The sequence below is a fragment of the Triticum urartu genome, chromosome 4A (genome assembly GCF_056163025.1).
Source record: "Triticum urartu cultivar PI428250 chromosome 4A, HENAU_Tu73, whole genome shotgun sequence".
NCBI lineage: Eukaryota > Viridiplantae > Streptophyta > Magnoliopsida > Poales > Poaceae > Triticum > Triticum urartu.
In genome coordinates, this window is record NC_141876.1 from 596,987,290 (window position 1) to 596,999,867 (window position 12,578).

A 12,578-nucleotide genomic window follows, 5' to 3' on the forward strand; every position below is an offset into this window, starting at 1 on the left:
ACTAGCTAGATCCGAGCAGTGTCTTCCGCATTGGGTGTTCTCAAGTATTGTGGCCCAAACAGTGCCACCACTGCCCGACAGAACTTGTAGAAACACTCTATGCTGGTGGACTAGGCCATGCGCCCATAGTCGTCGAGTGAATCACTGGGAGCTCCATATGCAAGCATCCTCATTGCTGTCGTGCACTTCTGGATGGAGGTGAATCCAAGAGCGCCAGCGCAGTCCATCTTGCACTTGAAGTAGTTGTCGAACTCCCGGATGGAATTCACAATCCTGAGGAAGAGCTTTCGGCTCATCCGATAATGGCGCCGAAATGTTCTCTCGCCATGAAGTGGAGCATCGGCGAAGTAGTCGGAGTAGAGCATGCAGTAGCCTTGGAGACGATGCCGGTTCTTTGCTTTCATCCGCCCCAGCGCCGAGCCACCTCGCCGCGGCTTTTCATTGCTCGCCAGCAGCTGGGCGAGGGCGGCGAGCACCATGAGATGCTCTTCTTCCTGGACGTCGGCCGCGGCTTCCTCCTCCAGCAGCGCGGCGAGCTCTTCCTCCTCATCCGAGTCCATCGCCGAGACACGAAAAACGCCGAACACCTTGCGCTCGATGGGCGTGTACCCGCCGTTAAACCGCGCCTCCGCGGCCGGAAACGGCGGCCGGAAACGCCCAGCTGCTGTAGGAGGGGCTGTCGCGGCGAAGCGCTGCTATTTTCCAGTGGGGAATGGCTATCTAGCGGAGTAGGGCGGCGGCCGTCGCCGGGATATAGCTAGTGGTGGCCGAGGACGCGGGGGGTGCGAGACGAGTCGGGGGAAGAAAACCTTGTCTTTTCCCCTGTCGGTGTGGGCCAGGCGTGCTTTTCCCTAGCGCCGGAGCCCCCAACTGCTCCCCAGCACGCCGGGCGGAAAAAAGGTCCGAACCAATGATTTTCGGCGTCCTGGGGGCGCGACTGGGCCGTTTTTTCGGCGCCGGCGCCGAAAAAGTGGCCTGGGGAGGCCTGTTGGGGGCGCGGCTGGAGATGCCCTAAATCAATAAGTCCCTGGAAACAAACACCCTCTTAATTGAGGCGTGATCCCCGTGTGTTCAGTACATGTTCTGAAGTTGTATTAAAAAGACATGTTCTGAAGTGCTAGCAGACATCAATTTTTTTAATGTATTTATAGTTTCTTGAGACTACATAGCTTGACTTGAATTGATTAGCAAAAAGCCTTGTAGGCTGCATGAAATGGCATTCATGACGTAAGAAGTCGCATGGCAATCATGCAATCAAGGCAAACATTAATCCTCCAGTTGACATTGAGTCGTTGTTTGGAACGTGGTTAGCTGGGGTTGAACATACTCTTGCAGCTCGTATTCGGATCGGAATACGTGCGCTTTTGTGGGTTATATGAACTGTCGGAATGATTTTATTTTTAACAGACAATACAATTTAACCTTTTTGCAGGTCATCTTCAGAGCTATCGCTTGGATCCGTATGTGGTCTTTACTCACTCCTATGGACTCCAGGGAGCTTTTGGTTACTAAGTGCAACCAGTGGGAGATGGTAGCACGGGCTATATTCAACCGGTTCGAGGCCAACAACAGTTTCGTACCGGTTGTGATTGTCAGCATGTACTTTTCTATTTTTCCATTTGCTTCGCTCCACTTGCGAGCTGTAAGACTTTGATGACTTTATGCTACTTTGCGAACTTTTAATAAGATGGCTGCATGCATCTTTATAATGCAGAGGCCGGGGGTAAACCTCCATTTCAAAAAAAAAAATGGCAATCGGGCAAACGAGGCCAACAACAGTTTCATAAAACGATTTCTTTTGATTGTATATTTGCTATAGTTCGTTGACTAAAGTACATTTTTAGACCCTCATCCAACCGTAAAGTGTGGTTCTCGTGAGTTTCCGTCCTTGATTGTTTTTTGGGTGCAATCTCTGTCCCTCAACTCTTAATACAAGGTAGATTTCGTCGTGTCAACGATATTCGTCCACCTAACCCTGTTTTGACTTCACGCGAAATGGTTTTGGCCACATCATGACTCTAAGTTGGCATAGGCTCTCTCTGCCCTCTGTCATCGACCTGACGACGCTCCAGCTCCCCCCACTTTAGATGTGCATCCGAACACGGGGGTCAAGGCTATTAAACAACTCCAAAATCATGCACATCCACTTTCATCCCCTTCCCTAGCCACCGAGCCCTCCACCTGAACTCCCCCGAGCGTGGCTCCCTTCATGTGCCTTGCCGTTGGGTCATGGACGCCCGCTGTTAGGTACTCTCAGGTAGGCAGCAGGATTTACTCAGCATATGGAGGTTTGAATCGAAGTACAGCCACTGGATACAAGCACAAGTGTGCTAATTAAAATGGAAGAAGCACCGCGTGACAAATGTTGTAAGTAATTCAAACTAATCCAAAAAAAATGGAAGAAGCAAGAAGAGGAAGGATCAAGAGCCGGCCGGGGGTGGGAGAGAAGGAGCCGCCGTGCCGTTTCAGGCCTGATCCTCTCGATAGTTTGCTCATTTTGTTCTTCCTCATATATGTAGTCCAAGTGTCGCTAGGGCCGGCGGTGGGTTTGGCCTTGGTCTGCTGCTGGGATGCCAAAAGGGAAGGTCCAGTTCAACAACTTTGCAAGACGGCGAAGTCCAGGCCGCCACGTCTAGCCCGATTTGTCCCACGAGACACGTTAACCCACCAGAAGAGCATCATTCGGCCGATTGGCTTCATCTAATAAGAGAGGAAAAAACCTGTTTCGAGATTGCCGAGTGTGTCATCACCAACATATATAGTCATATCTAACACTCATTAATTTAGTCGTCCTGATTGTAAAAATTCCCCGGTGGATCAAGCAAGCTCTATCACTTTTCACAAAATATACTAGTATATTATTTCATGGTCTTCGCGTTTTCCCAAACAATAATGATCTAGGTTATGCAGTTCAAAAGTACCCAGGCTATTTAAATTGAAACCTATAATAAGTTCATAAAAATCATTTGTGTTTGAATTACATAGCCTTACAGGGTCGAATACGCAAATCAAATTACCTATCTTTGGAACTACAAGTACGTAGCACAAAGCTTTTAATATTTACCGATGTAAAGAAAAGCTTTTCATATTTACACTCCTCGTAAGATAGAGACCTCGCTTCTCGTTCCCCTCCGTTTCTTCTCCGACTATTTTTCAGCGCTCAAGGCGTCCTCCACCACCCACGCGCTGCCGCCTCGTCCAGCGACTACTCCCCTCCTCGTCCAAACCCTAAACCTTAGAGCCGCGCTCGACCTCCTCCACACCATCACGACTGCTTTGGATGAGATTTCTCTGCTTCCCCTGATCCATCCTGCTTGGATCGTTCTACTGTTCAACCTGGTTCTGGAATAATCGGCAAACGCTGCGAAGATGGCTTCCGGGGGAGTCCCTCCTAAGATTAGGAGGTGCAATGGGCGTACTGGATTCTCCAAGGTAAGAATATAATCATGGCCCCTTCTTGTTTCCGCTATCATCAGTTATTCTGCCATCAATGAGATCTTATTGTCCTCTTTCGTATTTGCAGGTTCACATGTCAAAATCATTGCAGGTACTACTTCAATTCAAATTTTCCTTATGCTACACTTTTTTTTGGAACAAAAAAATGTATCTGCTACAGATAAATTATTTAGCTATTCTCACTCCTACATTCTCTTATCCACATTAAATCTGTAAGCTACGGCTTTCTATCATAAGACAATGTGCTGACTACCTGTACACTGTATTTATGCAGCTACATCATCAGGGGGTGCCTTTGTTGTTCTTGTGTTGATGGTGGCTACCGCACTCTATCTTTCACTGAAGACAAGATATAACAGAGAGATACATTTGAAGGTTGAAATGTTTCTCAATACACATGGAAAATCAAAAACCACAAGGTACACTTTCGCTGAAGTTAAGAAGATGGCGAGACGGTTCAAGGTTAACTTAGGACGTGGTGGATATGGAAGTGTATACAAAGGCGAGCTACCAAATGGAGTTCCTGTAGCTGTCAAGATGCTAGAGAACTCTATAGGAGAGGGACAGGAATTCATCAATGAAGTTGCAACTATTGGACTAATCCACCATACAAATATTGTCCGCCTCCTGGGATATTGCTATGAAGGAACAAGACGGGCTCTTATTTATGAATTCATGCCTAACGAGTCACTGGAGAAATACATATTCTCTCGCGACTCTAATATTTTTCAGACTCTCTTAGTACCTGAAAAAATGCTAGATATTGCTTTAGGCATTGCACGAGGAATGGAATATCTACATCAAGGATGCAACCAGCGCATTCTCCACTTTGACATCAAGCCTCACAACATCTTGCTGGACTACAACTTCAATCCAAAGATTTCAGACTTTGGCCTAGCAAAGCTGTGTGCCAGGGACCAAAGCATCATTACATTAACTGCAGCAAGAGGCACAATGGGCTATATTGCACCGGAGCTATATTCCCGGAACTTTGGGGGCATATCCCACAAGTCAGACGTGTACAGTTTTGGCATGCTGGTGTTGGAGATGGTGAGTGGTAGGAGGAACTCAGACCCAAGGACTGGGAGCCAGAACGAGGTATACCTCCCGGAATGCATCTATGAGGAAGTTATCGCTGGCCAGGACTTGGCGCTTACAGGGGACACGGCAGAAGAAGAGAAAGAAAAGGTTAGAAAACTAGCCACAGTGGCACTGTGGTGCATCCAGTGGAACCCAAAGAACCGTCCCTCGATGACAAAGGTGGTAAACATGTTGACAGGGAGGTTCCAGAATCTACAGATGCCCCCAAGGCCTTATGTCCCATCCGAAAACCATGCTATCCCTTAAAAAACATGGAGAAAAGCATCACCATGATTTTAGTCTACATGTTGGTTGGTATTGGACAGCACAAGCATGCACCTTATTTCTATCTGTCTACTCTAGAACCTGTTGTACCAATAATCAGTTGTGACCATGTCGTAGTTGAAACATATGTGATTCATATTGAACTTATTCAGTAGTATGGTTGCTTGTCACTGTGCATGTATGCCATAGTTCTATCCTGACAGCTGAGATACAAAAAATCTGTCGATTACCTTATATTCTGTAGTTTCAGTGATATGGTAATCCCCCACATCCAATTTTTCTGCAGTGCAGTCATCCCCATGAAGAAGATGAAGGCATGACCTCGTCACTCCGGAATCTACAAAACCAAAATTCTCCCGATATAAGAAAATGTTAAGGCTGCACATGCTTTGCCTCCAAGAATACACACCTTCCGTCCCTACAATTTTTGGATCTGTAAATAAATGACACTGTAGTTTTCTAGTACTAGATCCGTACCAAACTAATACACTCTCATGGTTTGTAAAAATGGGTTTTATTGCCACCTAGTATAATAGAGCAAATTATCAGAGACTTGCCTTAGTTGTGCCCAGGCTGGCATTTCACCGAACACCTGAAGGGCGCATCGCACAGGCACAGGAGCAGAGCGGATTGATTCCCCTCGACCTCGTGCGTCGGCCGGACCCAGGGTCCGCGCGGCCTACACCGGCGGTGCCGAGTGTCGACCGGGAGGAGCGCTTGGTGCCGGAGATCATGCCGGCAACAACTACTTGAGACGGCAGCGAACGAGAGAGCTCTCTGTGTGTCGGCTCTGTTGCTGCGAGAGAGGGACGGAGTTAGGCGTACTTCAGGAATGCGCCTCCACTACTATAAGGCGTCGTCTCCCGCTGCAATAGGTGTGCAATACGTTACTACCCTTGAGATCCAGGCCTCCTAGGTCCTAGCTAGGATACTCAACAGAGCCACACTCTATCATGTATGGACTTTTTCTTGAGGAAGGAAAGTTTTGTCCATTTTAGACTACATGGACTTTTTGTTTGCGAAATATTAGGAGCTCATATCGGAATCTCTAAAAAATATTATATTTAGAAACGGATGGATGGAGTAGTTTATTTCTGCCAAGTGTTCACGTTATTTTTTCCTTTTAGTATTATTCACTATATTGTCATAACTTTCAGACATACATTGTATATGCATTTATGCATGATAAAGAATACCCATACACGTATTTATTAGATAATCTCATTAATGCGATTGCTAACTACACATTCTTCTTTTTCTGAATTTATTTATCCTGTGATCAGCTTTGCATACAACCTGAAAGTTAGCAACTCCTCCCCGCGTTCTGTAAGCTAAGGAAGCTCAACATGCGTGGTATCTTTCTTGAATTCGACCTTTTATGGATGACAACGTTTCTTCTGGCGGCACCATGCACCGAAATATTGCATATTGAGGTGATGTCTTTCTTAGTATTTTTCTCCTTACTTATATTGCCTTTCTTTCCTTTTCAACATTTAGAGCTCAATGTAGGTTTGGGAACATATATGTGATGTGGATGACAAATCCAGACAACTGTACCCCAAAAGAAGGACCCCTCAATGGGAAATTCACTTTGACGACCCTAAGAACAGCTTTTTGAAAGAGCTAGAATTTACTGGACCTAGGTCACTAAAACAACAATTTACATTTATAAGATCCATGCTGGAGCGAGCTCTGAATTTGCAAACGATAATTCTGAAAGGAGATGAGCGATGCGAGTGCTGGCATGCTCTTGATACACCTCGACCTTCGAAATTTCCGAAGAAGGATGAGCAAGAAATGGTGGTTCAACAAATTCGAGATGGCATATTCTCAAAACAGGCTTTCGCCCCACTTTATAAAGAAATCAACAACCAAACAAAGTAAATGGTTTAAAGATACAAGATGGTGAGGTAGTCCTCTTACAAAGTTGATCCCAGGATAAACAGAAGACGCAGACAACTAGGGACTACGAGACCGAAAGATAATACATGAAGATATGAGAACCCCGCACACAACACCCTAGAACACCTAAGCTGCACGACAACGCCCTCAAGAGAGGGAAAGGCGTCAGGCGTCGCCGCCATCAAGTCCAATGGACAAGGGTTTTCACCCGAAACCCAGACACGGAGCAGAGTACCATGACAACGTCTTCAAGAAAATAACGACGCCCACAAGCGTCGCCGTCATCGACGGCCAAGCGCAGAGCTTTCACTCGGTAGCTCCCCATGCCACCATGAGGTCTTAAAGAGCGGCGTGGCGAGTCTAGATCCCCAACTCCAGTTTGGAGCGCTTCCACTACAGAAGACAAATGGTCCACCTGAGCCATCCGCCGGTACACCTCTTATTGCCCACATGACCAAGAAGTATAGCCACAACCACTGCCATGGTGCCCGCCGAAAGGCCAAGCAAGCGGACCACCTTCCAGGGCCGCCGCTCCAGCTTCCAAGCCATGAGACCCCACCCACCGTCCGCTTCACAGTGCACTAACTGCGGCAAGAGAAGCCCGGCATCACCCACCGAGCCAGGGTCAGTGCCACCATCGTCAGGGCGCCCACGCCTGCATTCCCTCCAATCCTGATGGACCGGAGGGACGTGACCCAATGGCTGCCAACAACCATCATTGAGCAACCAACTCAGACGACGCCAAGTCCGTGGCAAGAGGCACCGATCCAACCATCGACACACGGAAGCCCCGACCACCACTACCATGGACCTCCGCCGATGTTATAACGTGAGGACACCTCTCTACGGACCACAAGAACCCACCTTGGCATAGCCAGAGGCTCGTCCACGGCGCCAGTGCACTGCCAGCACACACCACAGTGAAGGCGGTCACCGGCCCAACCTATGGGGGCTGCACATGGCGGGTGGCAACTCCGGCCACCTAGCAGCCATTCCGGCAACCCCACCCCACTGCGGCTCTGCGCATAAGGTCTAGTCACCGCCGCCCACACCCAGGCCACCACCAGCCAACCACAGCCCCGGCCGCGTCCACGCTCGCGGCGAGACTCCGTAGCACTGTTGGAGTTGTGTCGAATATAGTGTACAAGTTAGGTTATAGTTGGACTCTGAGTTGTATTATGTTTAAATAGGATATGGAATCGTGTCCTACTAGGACACTTGTATCCTAGGCCTCTCATATATAGCGGCGCTAGACACACGATGTAACCTATGCCAACATAATAGCAGCGGAACGCAGGGGAAGCCGGCGGCATGTGCCGGTGTCCAGGGCGACCGGGTGCAGAATTGTAGCGGTGTCATTGGAAGGAGCGCCCATAGTCAGGCCCCGGGGATGTAGCCATATCGGTGAACCTCGTTAACAAATTTCTGTGTCGTGCTCGTGTGATTGCTTGGTCCTCGAGTGATCGACGGAGTGCCTCAGATTTATCCTAACAAGTGGTATCATGAGCTAGGTTGTTCGGAGGTCGCATTGTATGGATCTAGAGGATGAAGAAGCAGTCACGTGGTTGAATGTCTTGGCGCCGGCAAGTTGCGGGCTTTTGAGCAGCAGGTTGTTTGGTCGATTCGGTGGATCCGACGAGTTCTTGGTGAGATCGATTAATCGATTCAGGCATGGACTCGGTGTGATGCAATCGGCGGCGGCGGCGTGTCGCGCGCAGGCAGGGCAGCAGGTCGATTGATCGATCGGGGGTGCTGGCTACGCCCAAAGGCGTGTGCGTGAGCAGCGACCCAGCTAGCGGAAGCCGCAAGGCTGCAGGCGGCGAGTGGACCAAGCGGCAGATCATGCACTGGATCCGGTTGCGTACAACAGGAAAGAGCGGTCAAACTTGAGATTTGTTTTGTACACCAAAAAAAGAGGACCAAGTCCTCATGTACGTCACGGCAACAGGTAGATTTGACCGGAAGGAAAATCCATCAGACGTGATACGGCAGTACATCGGAAAGCACACACAAGGCAAAGCAATAGCAGCATCGGGAGATGAGCCAGGAGCCATCACGTGAAGACCAAAGCAATGTATTGGTTAAATTTGCTAGTACTAGTATATGTGTTTGAAGTACTTGGGCATTGCGTTTAGAAGCTCGGTTATTTTTTAAGGTCAGCCATACGAAGAATCGTGACCCCATCGGGCATCCGGTTTGAGGTGGAGAAGTTCAACAGAACTGGAACCTTGGGTTATGGCAGATATGGTTGAAAGATTGTGGGCACAACAGAGATGCTTGAAGGCGTTGCAGGAAGTCATGTGAGCTAAGATGGAATTATCATGTGATGGATGGAAATTCGTAAAACGGTTTGGGAGCCTTGAGTGTGTCGTACAATCGAACGAGTTCGGCTGGGTCGGACTAGGCAGTCTGACGGATCGACATAAGTCGGTTGGTACAGAAGACGGTGGTGAGATCGGCGACGATGACGTAGGAGCGTGATGCTGATGGTGACCGACTTCTGAGTGTGGAAACACGTGGCGCAGGCCCCGAGGGTTTGTGTGGCTTCGACAAGACTATGGCGCGGGGTTGATTCAAGACGGTGCACATGAGAGCTTGGAGTCGACGGGGCGCGGGGTGGCACGTACAACCACCATGAAGTCATGTTGAAGGTGGAGCTGGAGTCTGAAAGACTTCACTCGGTGCTGATTGAGGGGCTAAGGCGTAAGTCGACAGAGAGTCGAAGCCTATTCAGCGGGAAAAGCGAGTGACATGCAGTTCGGACTGGAGCCCAGTGGTCTGATGGAAGCGTGAAACTCGTCATCGGTCGGTGATGATCAGTGGTACTCTGCAGCGGGGTTGAGTGGTGTGGTTTCACGACCCCTGAGACTCGACCGGGACAGCGGAGGCTTGACGCGGTAATAGCGGCAAGGCGTGCGGTACGCACGGGTACCGCACGGGGCATGGAGACGGGCCAGGGCTCTGGTGGTCATACATATGGTGAGACAACTGCGAATTTGACTCAGGATGACTACACGCAATGGTGAAATTCCTTCAAGTTTCAGACAGGCGGTCAAGAAAGGAGCGGTGATGTTGAGTTCAGATAACTCTTATGTGTGACACCCAATATGTGAGTTGTTCACTTTCACGCAGATCAGTGATCAGTGTGTGATGCCGTTGGACGGATAATCTGGAAGTTGGAAGCACAAATCGAGTAACAAGGAATTTAATTTTGCTCGAGTGTTGACTGTGGTCAGGAAAAGAAGGGACTACAAGTTGCAGGTGGAGTCACATGGAGTCTTTGGAGTAGCAGCGGTACTCATGGGATAAGCTCAAGTTCAATGTACATGGAAGTTTGACGCATGGACAAATCCAGGGTGTTGGAGTATATTCGCCAAGGTGGAGTTTGTTGGAGTTGTGTCGAATATAGTGTACAAGTTAGGTTACAGTTGGACTCTGAGTTATATTGTGTTTACATAGGATATGGAGTCGTGTCCTAGTAGGACACTTGTATCCTAGGCCTCTGATATATAGCGGGGCAAGACACACGATGTAACCTATGCCAACATAATAGCAGGGGAGCGCAGGGGAAGCCGGCGGCATGTGCCGGTGTCCAGGGCGACCGGGTACGGTATTGTAGCGGTGTCATGGGGAGGAGCACCCACAGTCAGGCCACGGGGATGTAGCCATATCGGTGAATCTCGTTAACAAATTTCGATGTCGTGCTCGTGTGATTGTTTTTTTTTTTGAGAAATCTCGCCTTCTTTACTGCTCAATAATTAAAGGTACAATGTTTTGGTCATGAGGAGACCCCAACCAAACATGACGACCTACACCTAAATTACAACCAAACTTGGCGAGATTATGCACTTCGAAATTAAAAACTCTACGTTCATGAGTGAAAGTACATGAAATCATATCATTTTTCCTAGCAATTATTTCCTGGATGATGGCACCATCATATCCTCCTGACCCTTGCTTAATGTCCTTCAACACTTCCTCACAATCTGAAGCAACGTGCATCATCTGAATTCCCAGGTCCTCTGCAAGTGCAAGAGCTTCTCTACACGCAAATGCTTCGAGAAGAGTCGGGTCAATAATATATACCTGCATACACAACAAGAGAAGAGCCCAGGTAAAGCCCGGTGCTATCCCTGCATATTGCTGCTGCCACTCCACAATGGCCATGCCGACCTACAGCTCCGTCGACATTGATCTTTGCTTTGTCCCCCATCGGAGGCAGCCACCTCTGGACTTCTACCACCCTAGGACCCGAGCTCGCACCAGGAACCCTGCTTGTTGCTGGTTTATGCAGTCCTCGCAAATCCATCAAATATGAGTTAATGAATGAATTTGTTTGACTTGGGCTCTGAAAAATAGCTTCATAGACTGCTTTCCGTCTTGTGTACCAGATAGACCATAGGGTAACAACCATAGTTGTAAACTGGTCATGGCTCAACGACTCCTGCATGTCGAAGAGAAAGTTCTTGGCACCCGGCTCCTGATTATCTCCCATACGCTGCACCACCTCTAAATCTGACAAGGCCCAAATACAACGCGCCATGGTGCAACTGATTAGTGCTTGTCTCCAAGAGTCTTCCCTCCCACACAAAGGGCATGCATCAACCGTAGACATGTTCCGTTTCTTTAGCACATCTGTTGTCGGCAGTGAGTGGTGTGCGAGTCTCCACAGGAATATTTTCACTTTAGATGGAACCGAGAACCTCCAAAGTGTAGTCCAATCTTCCTCCTGTCTTGAGTTATTCGACGCACCACTTCTCCCTTCAAGCCAGTCTTCCCGCTGCATTTTGGTTTTGATAATGAATTTGTATGCAGAGCTAATAGAGAAAACACCCTTCCTATCTGGGTGCCACGCCCAAAAATCCTCCATATTCCGTGTGCACACCGGAATTTTTAAAATAGTGTCCGCATCGACAGGCAGAAATACACTACGGATGTAGTTCACATTCCATTGTGCTGTAGCTGGAATTAACAACTCTGAAACTTTAGATGGAGGATCAGCCACACGACATAAAATTGGTCTTAGTGATGATTCTTTTGCTAGCCAATTATCTGTCCAAATATCTGTTGATTGCCCATTGCCAATCCTCTTGATGATACCTTGTTTCAAGATTTCTCTGCCGTCAAGAATTGCCCGCCAAATTTGAGAGGGACGGGAACCAAGTTCTGCCGACAGAATAGACCCTTCTGGATAGTAGCCCGCCTTGAGAATCCTAGCACTCAATGATGTAGGCTCCTGCAACAACCTCCACGCCTGTCGTGATAATAATGCAAGGTTAAAAAGTTCCAAATCTCGGAAACCTAGCCCTCCCAAATACTTGGGTCTCGTCATCACTTCCCAAGAAACCCATGCAGGTTTTCTTTTTTCCTTGCTTACATCCCCACCAAAATTTCCTGATAATGCTGTTAATATGTTTGCATAGTCCCCGTGGCAACCTAAAACATGACATAGAATATACCGGGATCGCCTGCGCAACTGATTTAATCAAAACATCTTTGCCACCTGCCGATAATATCTTACCCATCCATCCTTTGACTTTATCCCAGATGCGATCACTTATATATTTGAAAGTATCCTTTTTTGAATGACCTACATCAGTGGGCATACCCAAATATTTGTCACTTAAAGATTCATTTGGTACTTGCAAATGCCCCTTCGACGCATCACGAACAATCTGTGGACAGCCTTTACTGAAAAATATAGAAGATTTTTCTCTATTCACCCTCTGTCCTGATGCCAAACAATATGTTTCCAGTAGGTTTGATACCTCCTCCGCTCCATTAACACTTGCCCTGAAAAACAGCAGGCTGTCATCCGCGAATAAAAGATGGTTCACCGACGGAGCCGATGGGGC

At 48.1% G+C, this 12,578-nt stretch overlaps 1 pseudogene; it reads left to right on the forward strand.

Moving 5' to 3' along the window:
- The first annotated feature begins 3,469 nt into the window (after positions 1-3,469).
- LOC147977038 (rust resistance kinase Lr10 pseudogene) lies at positions 3,470-4,951 on the forward strand (annotated as a pseudogene).
- The last annotated feature ends 7,627 nt before the right edge of the window (positions 4,952-12,578 follow it).